Genomic DNA, 10,976 nt, shown 5'->3' with positions numbered 1-10,976 from the left:
CTGAGTGTTAGCATGCTAGCGAGCAGTGTATTCTCTTTCCCCCTGAGTGTTAGCATGCTAGCGAGCAGTGTATTGGTGCTGACATCTGGGATGTTGGGGTTTGAATAATCACTATAGAGGGATGGGTTTCGTAGTTGTTTTTACATCAGGTTCTAAAGCGTGTCAGTGTTTGTTATTTAATTTCTGGTGGGGTGGAGGGTCCATGCGCCAGTGAAATACCTTTGATGTGATTAGCTGTCTCTGGGGCTGGCTTTTGGTGCCCCCCTCCCCTCTCTCTCAGCTCCATGCTGCTCGCTCGCCCATTCTTTAGCTTAGAGGAGCGTAACCCATGGCACTCAGCAGGTGGGGTGTTTTGAGCCCCCACGCTGTAAATGTAATTGTGGAGCGATGCCCTTTTAAAATGTTTACGTCCCCCACTTCTCTGCAAATTTCAACTCTCCCTTTTAAATGTTGACCCTTCGCAGAACTTTCATACAGTACTTCTCTCCTTTTAGGTGAGTGTCGCATAGACACAAACAAAGCATTAACCAGTAACCCTGTGTATGGATTATTTGGTGTTTTTTGGATGTTTAAATGTTTGTATTTATTTACACCTCAGATTTTGGCCAATAAGTGACTCTCTCTTTCCTTTCTTTTCAATATTCTTCAGTTCCCAAACATGGAGAGGGACTTACTGGTGAAGAGTTATTTGAGAGAGTAAATATGAAGAGAGAAGACCACATTGACACTGAGACAGATATAATGGACGGTTGAAATAAAAATATAAAGGCTCATATTCATACAATGCAGAAATAATGAACATACATCTAATCTTCCCATTCAAATATGACTCACTGACGTGAAAATACCTGCATGTAAAAGTCTACAGATTTCCCAGAGGACCTCTGTATAGAGAACATGAAAGGTCACAGGCTGACTGTTGACATTGTTACTCAGCGATTTGGCGTTGTTATGGTAGCGAGGATGATTGTCTTTGAGATGGTAATGAGGCATTGTCTTCTCTGAATAGGACAATGGGTTTTGGTGTGTATTGTGTGTGTGTCTGGGATGTATAAACTGGTGTTATTCTCGTGGTAAAAGGCCTGTCTTTCACACTCCATTAGTTTCTCTGTCACTCACACATCGACACGTCTTCCTCTCACATTTTGTCTCGCAGGTGATGATGGAAACTAACACCCAGGTGAAATGGCCATCCAAGCTGAAAATAGGAGCCAAGTCAAAGAAAGGTGATTTCAGACCACCTGATACCTCCATATTCCAACAACCTGTCTCAGTCTGTCTCAACCTGTCTCAACCTGTCTCAACCTGTCTCAATCTGTCTCAATCTGTCTCAACTTGTCTTAACCTGTCTCAATCTGTCTCAACCTGTCTCAACCTGTCTCAGTCTCTCAACCTGTCTCAGTCTGTCTCAATCTGTCTCAATCTGTCTCAACCTGTCTTAACCTGTCTCAATCTGTCTCAACCTGTCTCAACCTGTCTCAGTCTCTCAACCTGTCTCAGTCTGTCTCAATCTGTCTCAACCTGTCTCAACCTGTCTCAATCTGTCTCAACCTGTCTCAGTCTGTCTCAACCTGTCTCAGACTGTCTCAATCTGTCTCAATCTGTCTCAACCTGTCTCAGTCTGTCTCAATCTGTCTCAACCTGTCTCAACCTGTCTCAATCTGTCTCAACCTGTCTCAGTCTGTCTCAATCTGTCTCAACCTGTCTCAACCTGTCTCAACCTGTCTCAACCTGTCTCAATCTGTCTCAGTCTCCTATACAACTTGATATTTTATACAATACTAAAGATTTACCAGAGTCTGCCAGCTACTACATATATTTTAGATTCATTTCTGTCTTGTATCTATACCACAGACCCCCATGTGAAAGTGGAAGGCAAGCGTGGCAATGTTCTAGTGGCCAAAAATAACTTCTGGAGACAAAGTTAAGTGTCCTAAACTGAGATTTAATCCTATACCTAACATGTAATGTAGCCAAGTAAACCGACTATATACAGTTAGTAAAAAAATCACGTTCTCCTGAGTCAGGTCAACAAGGTGAACCTGAAGATGGATGTGGCTCACACAGAGCACTCTCATGTGATCGGGAAAGGGGGCGGGAACATCAAGAAGGTGATGGAGATGACATCATGCCACATCCACTTCCCTGACGCTACTGGAGAGAAGAGCAACCAGGTACTGTCTCTAAGCAACCCACAGCTGTTCCTTAGCAACTGTCTCTAAGCAACCAGGTACAGCCTCTTAATAACTGGGTATTGTCCCTTAGCAACCAGAGGGCGATATTACAAAGCAGGATCAATGAGTTGACCAGCTAACTTGTGTAAATATTCTGAAATAGCTTAAATAATAGCTTCAAAGTTAGCTGGCTATCTCATTGATCCTGCTTTGTAGTATACCCCTCAAGTACTGCCCGTTAGTTATTAAACTTCAGCAACTTTATTTTGAGCACACTTCCTGGGGGTCAAGCATCAGACCCAGACCCAGATAGTCCTGCCAGACCTCAGCGCCCCTCAGAACCCTCCCTCACTCATCCAGGGCAGCCCAGACGGGGTATGTCTGGCCAGGCAGCAACTCATGGTGAGGAGGGTCACAGTTCACTTTGCTCTTTGTAATGGTTAATTGATAGATGAGATGAACTCTGACCCCATGCTGGTCAGCAACGGGCTGACCAACTACTGGCTCAACATGCTGCTGCAGCAACTCTGCCTCTCCGACCCCAGTGTGTGTGTCTTTTCATATACTGGTATGTATCAGGGGCTTTTTCTCGTTTGGGCAACGTCCTCTGCCCTCTCTCCTCCGCCCTCTCTCCTCTGTCCTCTCTACTCTTCCCTATTTCCTCCACCCTCTCTCCTCCATCTTCTCTCCTCCGCCCTCTCTCCTCCGTCCTCTCTCCTCCACCCTCTCTCCTCCGTCCTCTCTCCTTCGTCTTCTCTCCTCCGTCCTCTCTCCTCCGTCTTCTCTCCTCCACCCTCTCTCCACCGTCCTCTCTCCTCTGTCCTCTCTCCTCTGTCCTCTCTCCTCCACCCTCTCTCCTCCATCCTCTCTCCTCCATCCTCTCTCCTCCGTCCTCTCTCCTCCGTCCTCTCTCCTCCACCCTCTCTCCTCCGTCCTCTCGTCCTCTCTCCTCCGTCCTCTCTCCTCCGCCCTCTCTCCTCCGTCCTCTCTCCTCCGTCCTCTCTTCGTCCTCTCTCCTCCGCCCTCTCTCCTCCGTCCTCTCTCCCCTGTGTCTCCTCTCCTCTGTCCTTTCTCCTACGCCCTCTCTCCTCCATCCTCTCTCCTCCACCCTCTCTCCTCCGTCCTCTCGTCCTCTCTCCTCCGTCCTCTCTCCTCCGCCCTCTCTCCTCCGTCCTCTCTCCTCCGTCCTCTCTTCGTCCTCTCTCCTCCGCCCTCTCTCCTCCGCCCTCTCTCCTCCGTCTTCTCTCCTCCGTCCTCTCTCCTCCGCCCTCTGTCCTCTCTCCTCCGTCCTCTCTTCTCTGTGACCTGGAAACCGAGTCGAGGAGCGTTTCAATTTGTTAGTAGGCAAATGGAAGAAGGTCCTCCCCTCCTCGATAGCCTCTTTTTGGCGAGGAAGCACAAGTGTGTCCTACCGCGGAAGAGTTTTGACGTTTGCCACACGCCCTTTGAATCAGCTGTTGTATTCTCGGAGGAGAAAAGCATGCACACATTTAAAAACGATATGCTACTTATCCTTTTATCTGTCTTGTCTTGCACAACTAACTTCACTAGTTTTTTCACTTTACACATTTATTTTGGGATCCACCCCTAAAAATGTGATTTGCCTGATGACACGCGAGTGGAGAAGGAGATTCTCATTTCATACAAGCACATTTTTGTCCACGTTCACTCACCTTGCCACCTCTCCTCGATTACCTTAGACCTTTTTCAAAAGGAGGCTAGAGAGGATGGAGGAGAGTGGACGGAGGTGTTGAGCAAATCTAATTGAGAAAAGGCCCCAGTCCTATCCTGTCCTATCCCATCCTGTCCCATACTATCCTGTCCTATCCTATCCTGTCCTATCCTGTCCTATCATGTCCTATCCCAACCTATCCTATCCTGTCCTATCCTGTCCTATCCCATCCTATCCCATCCTATCCTGTCCTATCCTATCCTGTCCTATCCTGTCCTATCCTGTCCTATCCTGTCCTATCCTAATCTGCTCTTCCTTTTGCTCAGCCCCCGAGTCTTTGATTGGCGCTCTTTCCCAAACTAAGCCCTGCCCGTCGCCCCCACCAGGCCTGACTCTGCCCTCTGAGGGAATGAGAATGGGGCTGAAGGGGACAGAGAGCAGGCAACTGGAGAAGGTGTGGAGAGATAGGGTCACCATCAGATAACAGAATCAATACCTGTAGCCCTCTTGACTACCAAGTTAAGTGCAGTACAGTGAGAGTTTGACAGTGTGAGATATAATGTATTGCACAGGAGGTTGGTGGCACCTTAATTGGGGAGGACGGGCTCTTGGTAATGGCTGGAGCGGAATAGGGGGAATGGTATCAAATACATCAAACACATGGTTTCCATTGGTTTGATGCCATTCCATATGCTCTGTTCCAGACATTATTATGAGCCGTCCTCCCCTTAGCAGCCTCCACTGATGGATTGAAACAGTTGTAAGGTGTTTCCTTGCAGGGGATTTGATTCTGCAGTTGTCCTGAGGGTGGTGCTATTGGATCAGTAGAGTATCAGGATTGATCAATGAGAGCACCTCTGTTTACCCAGATCCCAGAGAACGAGAATCTGTCCAGCCTGTCGGACGAGGACGAGAGCCCTGGTCCGATGACATCAGAGCTGAGTGATGTCATGAGCCAGGTCAGGATGATGAGTCGGAGGAGCAGCCTCCAGGGTCCTGAAGTCTGCGGGTTCCTCAACCAGAGGAGACGCCAGTCAACAGGCCAGGCCATGACCAGGAGGTAAATACATTCACACTAGGGAGGGTAAGATGAAGTTGTCCTTAGGGACAATGGTTGAGGTTGGGATTTTGTTTGGATAGTCCCAAATATTCCATGTGGATTTGATCTTAGATGAGGGCCAATCACACTTGAGCAAAGTTAGCCCCTGTTCTTTCAGAATGGAATGGAAAACAAAAAACAAAACATTTGCACTTTATCTTAATTTATTGTGCGTTTAGCCTTTTGTACGGCCGTGAATGATCTGCCTGGAAAATAACGGGAGAATTTGGAGCTGCAGTGCTGTTTGCTGCAGTTTAGCGATACTCTCATGATAAATAGTAATGTCAGAAAGGTATTGCATTTATTCAATCCCTCTCTTCAGTATCAGGTCTCAACAGCCCTTGGATTAGCTGGGAGAGCTACTTAGCTAACTGAGTCCTACAAACAGCCTTCACGCTGCGTAGCTCAGACCTGACCTTGGTCTCACTACTGCCGCTCTGTTGCAGACTGCTGGATGGAGAGATGGAGGGAGGATGGAGTGAGAGATGGAACAGCCTGAGAGAGATGGAGGGAGGGAGGATTGATACTAGATGGAACAGCCTGAGAAAGATGGAAGGAGGGAGGAGTGAGAGACGGAACAGCCTGAGAGAGATGGAGGGAGCACGGAGTGAGAGATGTAACAGCTTGAGAGCGATGGAGGAAGGGAGGAGTGATACTAGACGGAACAGCCTGAGAGAGATGGAAGGAGGGAGGCATGAGAGACGGAACAGCCTGAGGAGGGACGTGACTCAGACTCAGGACACTCTCTGTGACGCATCAAGGAATGAGGTGAGACTCTCACTCTGATTTAGAATGATTCATATTCATTAACAGGTTTTGTTGCATATTTGTCATGGATGAGGTAAGTTCCAACTCTCCCCAGCCAGAAATGAAACAACCCCAGAGCAATATAGAGGAGCGTGTTATATGTGACACTGTAAACTGTGTCACCAATTGATTTGACCCCTTTGCTTTCTTTGAGCCTCACGCAACCAAATTTGAAGAATTAGATTTTTGTGTGTTTGTGCTACAGTAGTTGTTGTTTTTGCCATCATTTGTCCACTTGGTGCCCCAAAGGTTACCATGGGGATAACATGTTTATCTCCACGGTAACAACAGGAAGTGCCAGTTCGAGTCATCTTCTGTTCTCTCAGTAAATCAGGTTCCCTTCCAGAACACATCAGTCACAGAACAACCTAACTGCATTTCCTCCCTTATTTACCGGCTTCATCCAACTTTTCCTGTTGTTGCAGGATTACGACTATGAGATTAAGAAACTGCTGGCAACCCAAGGTGAGACCTTCTCAATGTTCATGCTTCTGCCTTGTAGTGTGAACAGTAGCCCAGCAGGTCTCATTAACAACATCACCTTGGTTTATCCAGGGTTCAGTCACACACAAAAGTCCTATTTTCGGACTTGTAGAAGAGTCCCACTAAGAGGCACCCATTTTACTGCTGCGCCAGCCCACCATTGCAAATCAGAGCACCCACTTAGCAGCTGCACCTGGCCAAATTAGTGGCATGTCATTGGGATATGCCACTTGCCACTGTCTGCTATTGAGAGACAAGGCAGCTCTTGTTTGTTATTCAGATCAGTGATGGAGGGAACCCATTAATGTGGGACTATGAGCCAGAGCGTTGATAGAGGAGACCCGTTTATGTGCTGCACATTGCCAGAGAGGTGATGGAGGGGACCCACTTATGGGTTGCACCGTGCCAAAGTTATAATAGAGGAGCATTACTACTCCCGCTGAATTTACACACTCTGGTGTCTGTTACACTCAGGCAGATACACACACACACACACAGACACACACACACACATACATCAGACACTCGTATATGAATTATATGCTTATGAGATTCTTCGCAAAGCATTCTGTATCAAACACTGTTCTTTATTAGTCTATCTGCATTATTCACCTGACAACAACAGCATACCAATTAAACCACTGCCTGTCTGTTTGAGTGATTTATAGTAACTTTGTGTGCATGTTTTTTTGGGGAATGTGTGTGTTTGTTTTTGTATGGATAGCTAATCTGTCTATGTGTGCATTTACACATGCAATCTAATTCTGATCTTTTGCCAATTATTAGTCTCGTGACCAGTCAGATCAGAATTTCCCCAATTGGGCTGCCTGTATAAACGCAGCAAAAGATCAGAATTGTGCTGCCTATGTAAACGCAGCCTGTGTGTGTGTGTGTGTGTGTGTGTGTGTGTGTATGTATGTGTGTGTGTGTGTGTGATGTATTATATCTGTACTCTCAGAGGAAGCCGGTGGTGACAGAGGTTCGGACCCCCACTGATACCTGGAGTGGTCTGGGCTTCTCTAAGTCCATGCCTGCCGAGGCCGTCAAGGAGCTAGGCAACATCAGCCGACAAAGCTACAAACCCTACCTGGCAAACACTGGACAACTACAACAGGTACTACTCACCCGTAGAGCAACCACCTACTACTGTCATCTTGCCTGGTTAGAAGTGAAGAAAAAAGAAGACTTCAACTGTTTCACCTGTACTAGGATTATCGTCTAAGTGCCTTTACATCAACAAACAGATCACTACAACTGTACGTCTTCCATGGGCTTGACCTGTCCTCTCAGTCTCCACCAGGCAGGGTTTATTATCAGCCATTGAGCAGCTGCCCTCTCTGAATGCTCTGTGGCCAGTCACTGAACACCACACTAATTTGGGTTAATAAATACTGTCTGATCATTTCTGTGTTGTTTTGCGTGAGGGAATTTAGGAGTGAGTGTGTGCGTTTCGCCTAAGCGCCTGATTATTTGTAGTGAGCTAGGAGAGGCATTGAGCTGGGCAAGAGCTTGTTTAATAATATGATTATTCTCAGTGCTGCTTGGCTCGATTGGTATTCCTGCTCTGAGAAAAACAGAGTGGAGGAGACAAACTGTGAGCACCAATTACAACCCTGTCTCATCCACTCATTCTCATAGGGAAGGAGAGAGTGAGTGAGAGAGAGAAGGAGAGAGTGAAGGAGAAAGGGGAGCGGAGGAAAAGTGAGAAACAAAGCGATGGAAGAATTAAAAACATTGAGAAGATAAAAAAGCTGAATATATGCAATTAAACCCCATCTCTTTTCCTCTCTCTTTGTCTCTCTGCAGACCTGGGGCCCTCAGAATTGGAAGAAAAAAGTGTAGAACGGCAGTGACTCAGAGAACTGGCGTGACAGACAAGGATCCTCGTCTTCATCCTCCCCAATCTCCCCCTCTCCATCTTCCTCATCCTCTTCCTCCCCCTCGAACTTCTCTTCTTCCTTCTCCTCCACCTCCTCCTTCCTGGTGTTTGCGTCTTCAACAAACAGACCCCGAACGTATAAAACCTGTAAGTGTTGTTGTGTGTGTGTGTGTGTGTGTATGTGTGTGTGTGTGTGTGTGTGTGTGTGTCTCTAAGAGACTGTGTGTCTACAAAGAGAAAATGTAATGAAATGCAATTCCTGTGTCTAGCTAATCTTCAATGTAGTCGGTATCAAAGCTGTGCTTGAAATGTCTTCCATCTGAGAGTTACAGAGAGATGTGAGAAGACTTTGTTATGCTTTCTGTCTCCACAGTTCCTTCTGTTAATCTTTTACTTCCCCATCTCTCCCTGATCTTTTCACCTTTGATTTCTGACCGCTGACCTCTGACTCCAAGCGGAGAGCTTCCTGACCTGCAGTAACTACTTTGAGGGCGTGTCCACGTGATGAGGTTGACCGGTAGCCAGTGGAACCCCTCCCCCCAGCCTACAGACGACCTCCCAGAGCTCCTGAGCCAGCTGGGTCTGAGGAAGTACATCAACGTGTTCCAACAGCAAGAGGTACAGACAGACAAACAGCTAGCGCCCCCTGGGGTATAGGAGAAACTGATAAATGTCTATACACAGAGGGTTATCTGTTGAAGTAGCCTCCATAAGCAGGATTGACTGAGTTGTTTCCGGAGGCACAGCGGCTGACTGAAAGAGCATTCTGAGTATGTCTTGTATAAGTGAAGTGTGGTGGATGTGTAAGCAACAGGACTGTCATGCCCCCTATTTCTGCAGATTGACTTCCAGACCTTTCTGACTCTGTCTGACGAGGATCTGAAAGAGGTGGGAGTGTCCACGTTTGGAGCGAGAAGGACAATGCTTTTGTCCATCTCAGGCGATTGATCGCAAAAAACACCATATACATCCAACCCACTTTTCCCTGAGGCTTACATGTGATGTATAGAACATCTCTCTCTCTCCATCCATCCAGACCTGAACAAAAGCAAGAGGAAACTGTCAGAAATGCCCGCTGTGAAGCCAGGCTACCTGGTAGGCGGGGCTAGTGACCAGCTCCCACGAATCATGGATGAGGACACAGCGGCTTAGTGCAACCACTGGTGAACCCCACACAACATTACCCAACCTGGGTAGAACTGCCTGTAAGAACAGGTGTAAGATCAGATTGGCTTTCACATTTCCTAGCCTTGGTGTTAAACCCAACATTGACCTTAGATCAGTGTCTACACTGTGTTGTGAAGTCCACTGTTAACTACATACTGTATATGCATTGTACATAAACATACAAGGGTAAATGAGAATGATTATTACATTTTTCCAATAACTTGCCACCTCTTTTTTGTTGTTTTTTACCTGAGGACTCAACCAAATGTTTCTCAAACATTTTTACATTTAGCAGACGCTCAGGGAGCGACTTACAGTAGTGAGTGCATACATTTTAATACTTTTTTTGTACCTGTTCCCCGTGGGAATTGAACCCACAACCCTGGCACTGCAAGTGCCATGCTCTACCAATTGAGGTACACAGGACTACGAACCAATCTGAATGAAAACCTCCCTTGAAATGGCCTGTAGAGTAACAAAGGTTTTGGATGTCTATGTTAGTACATAAAGTAACTCAAATAGGTGCAAACAAGAGAATGATCCACAGCTAGAGCACTGACATTACAGACTGTAGATTTTTTTGTAGATTCAAGTCACATTCCCCACTCCTCATTATTGCATCAATAATTAATTATAAGTCCATTTCAGATGGAGATCAACCAGCAATGACATTAAATAGAGCTTGATGGACAGCCTGGAGTTGGGTTGACGCTATATGAACCCTCAGATAAATGAATGAATAAAAGAAAAGGTTATTATTACATTTATCAGCTGTTAGCAGGCGAGAAGCCATTGCCTCCGTATATGAGTCGTTTCCCGTTTAATTGATTTAGAATTGCTAGGCTAGATTGACGCGTTTTATCCTAGCAAAATGAAATTATTTGGTTGTCATTTTGAAGTGAGAACTATCTTGCCATCGTTTCAATAAGGCTTTGATAAACATTTCATATACATTATGGATATCCTACAAGCAGGGCCGTAGGAGCGACTCTGACATTGCAGGGGGACACATTTTGCTAAGGAGATAATATTTTCTTAAAACAAGTTTTAAATGCTCATTTCTAGAGACTTTCGAGAAAGGATACAGACAAATATTAATTTACAAGGGCAAATTTACAAAGCTATAGGGGGCCGTACAGAGGAGCACGTACTCTGGTACAGTCCAATCAGTCTTAGGGCCATGGCCATTCATACTGTACTGAATACCAGTGTGACTGTAATGTGGACATATTCAATTAAACAACAATGTTGTACTCTCTGCTACTGTATGATTCATTTCCTAGTATTTGTCTCACTTCGCCAATGTCAGGTTGTTACTACTGCTACTCTACATACTGTATGGTTTGAGACTTAACATCATATTTTCTACTTATAATACAGTTATTATACTGTAAAAACAACCAGCAACATACACAGTTAAAAACTGTTATAGATTTTTTTTTAAGTAGGCATGAAAGGTCAAACTGAAATGAATCAAGCTCCACTCTACAAAATTATTTTAAAAAAATTCTGCCTGTCTCCTGCATGAAGTTAACACATGCAATATACCCTCTAGACTTAAGCTGCTATCATTTCATCAGAGATCATATATGATCATTCAGATTGAGTCACACTATGACAGATCATCTGTGAACTATGAGCTTGGAGAGGCACTTCTTACTATCTTACCTGTTTGCTTGTGGCCTCATTCTCTCT

At 45.7% G+C, this 10,976-nt stretch overlaps 1 pseudogene across 1 annotated transcript; it reads left to right on the top strand.

Moving 5' to 3' along the window:
* The first annotated feature begins 2,630 nt into the window (after positions 1–2,630).
* LOC311104598 (protein bicaudal C homolog 1-A-like) lies at positions 2,631–9,281 on the top strand (annotated as a pseudogene). Its single transcript has 10 exons — positions 2,631–2,718; positions 4,173–4,300; positions 4,716–4,906; positions 5,527–5,713; positions 6,178–6,255; positions 7,194–7,349; positions 8,042–8,261; positions 8,570–8,732; positions 8,955–9,054; positions 9,151–9,281. The product of its transcript is annotated as a protein bicaudal C homolog 1-A-like (transcript).
* Positions 9,282–10,976: the final 1,695 nt, after the last annotated feature.

Source organism: Coregonus lavaretus (genome assembly GCF_964263955.1).
Source record: "Coregonus lavaretus genome assembly, chromosome: 29".
Lineage (NCBI taxonomy): Eukaryota > Metazoa > Chordata > Actinopteri > Salmoniformes > Salmonidae > Coregonus > Coregonus lavaretus.
Note: the sequence above shows the minus strand (reverse complement) of the source record. Positions and strands in the feature narration are given on the sequence as shown.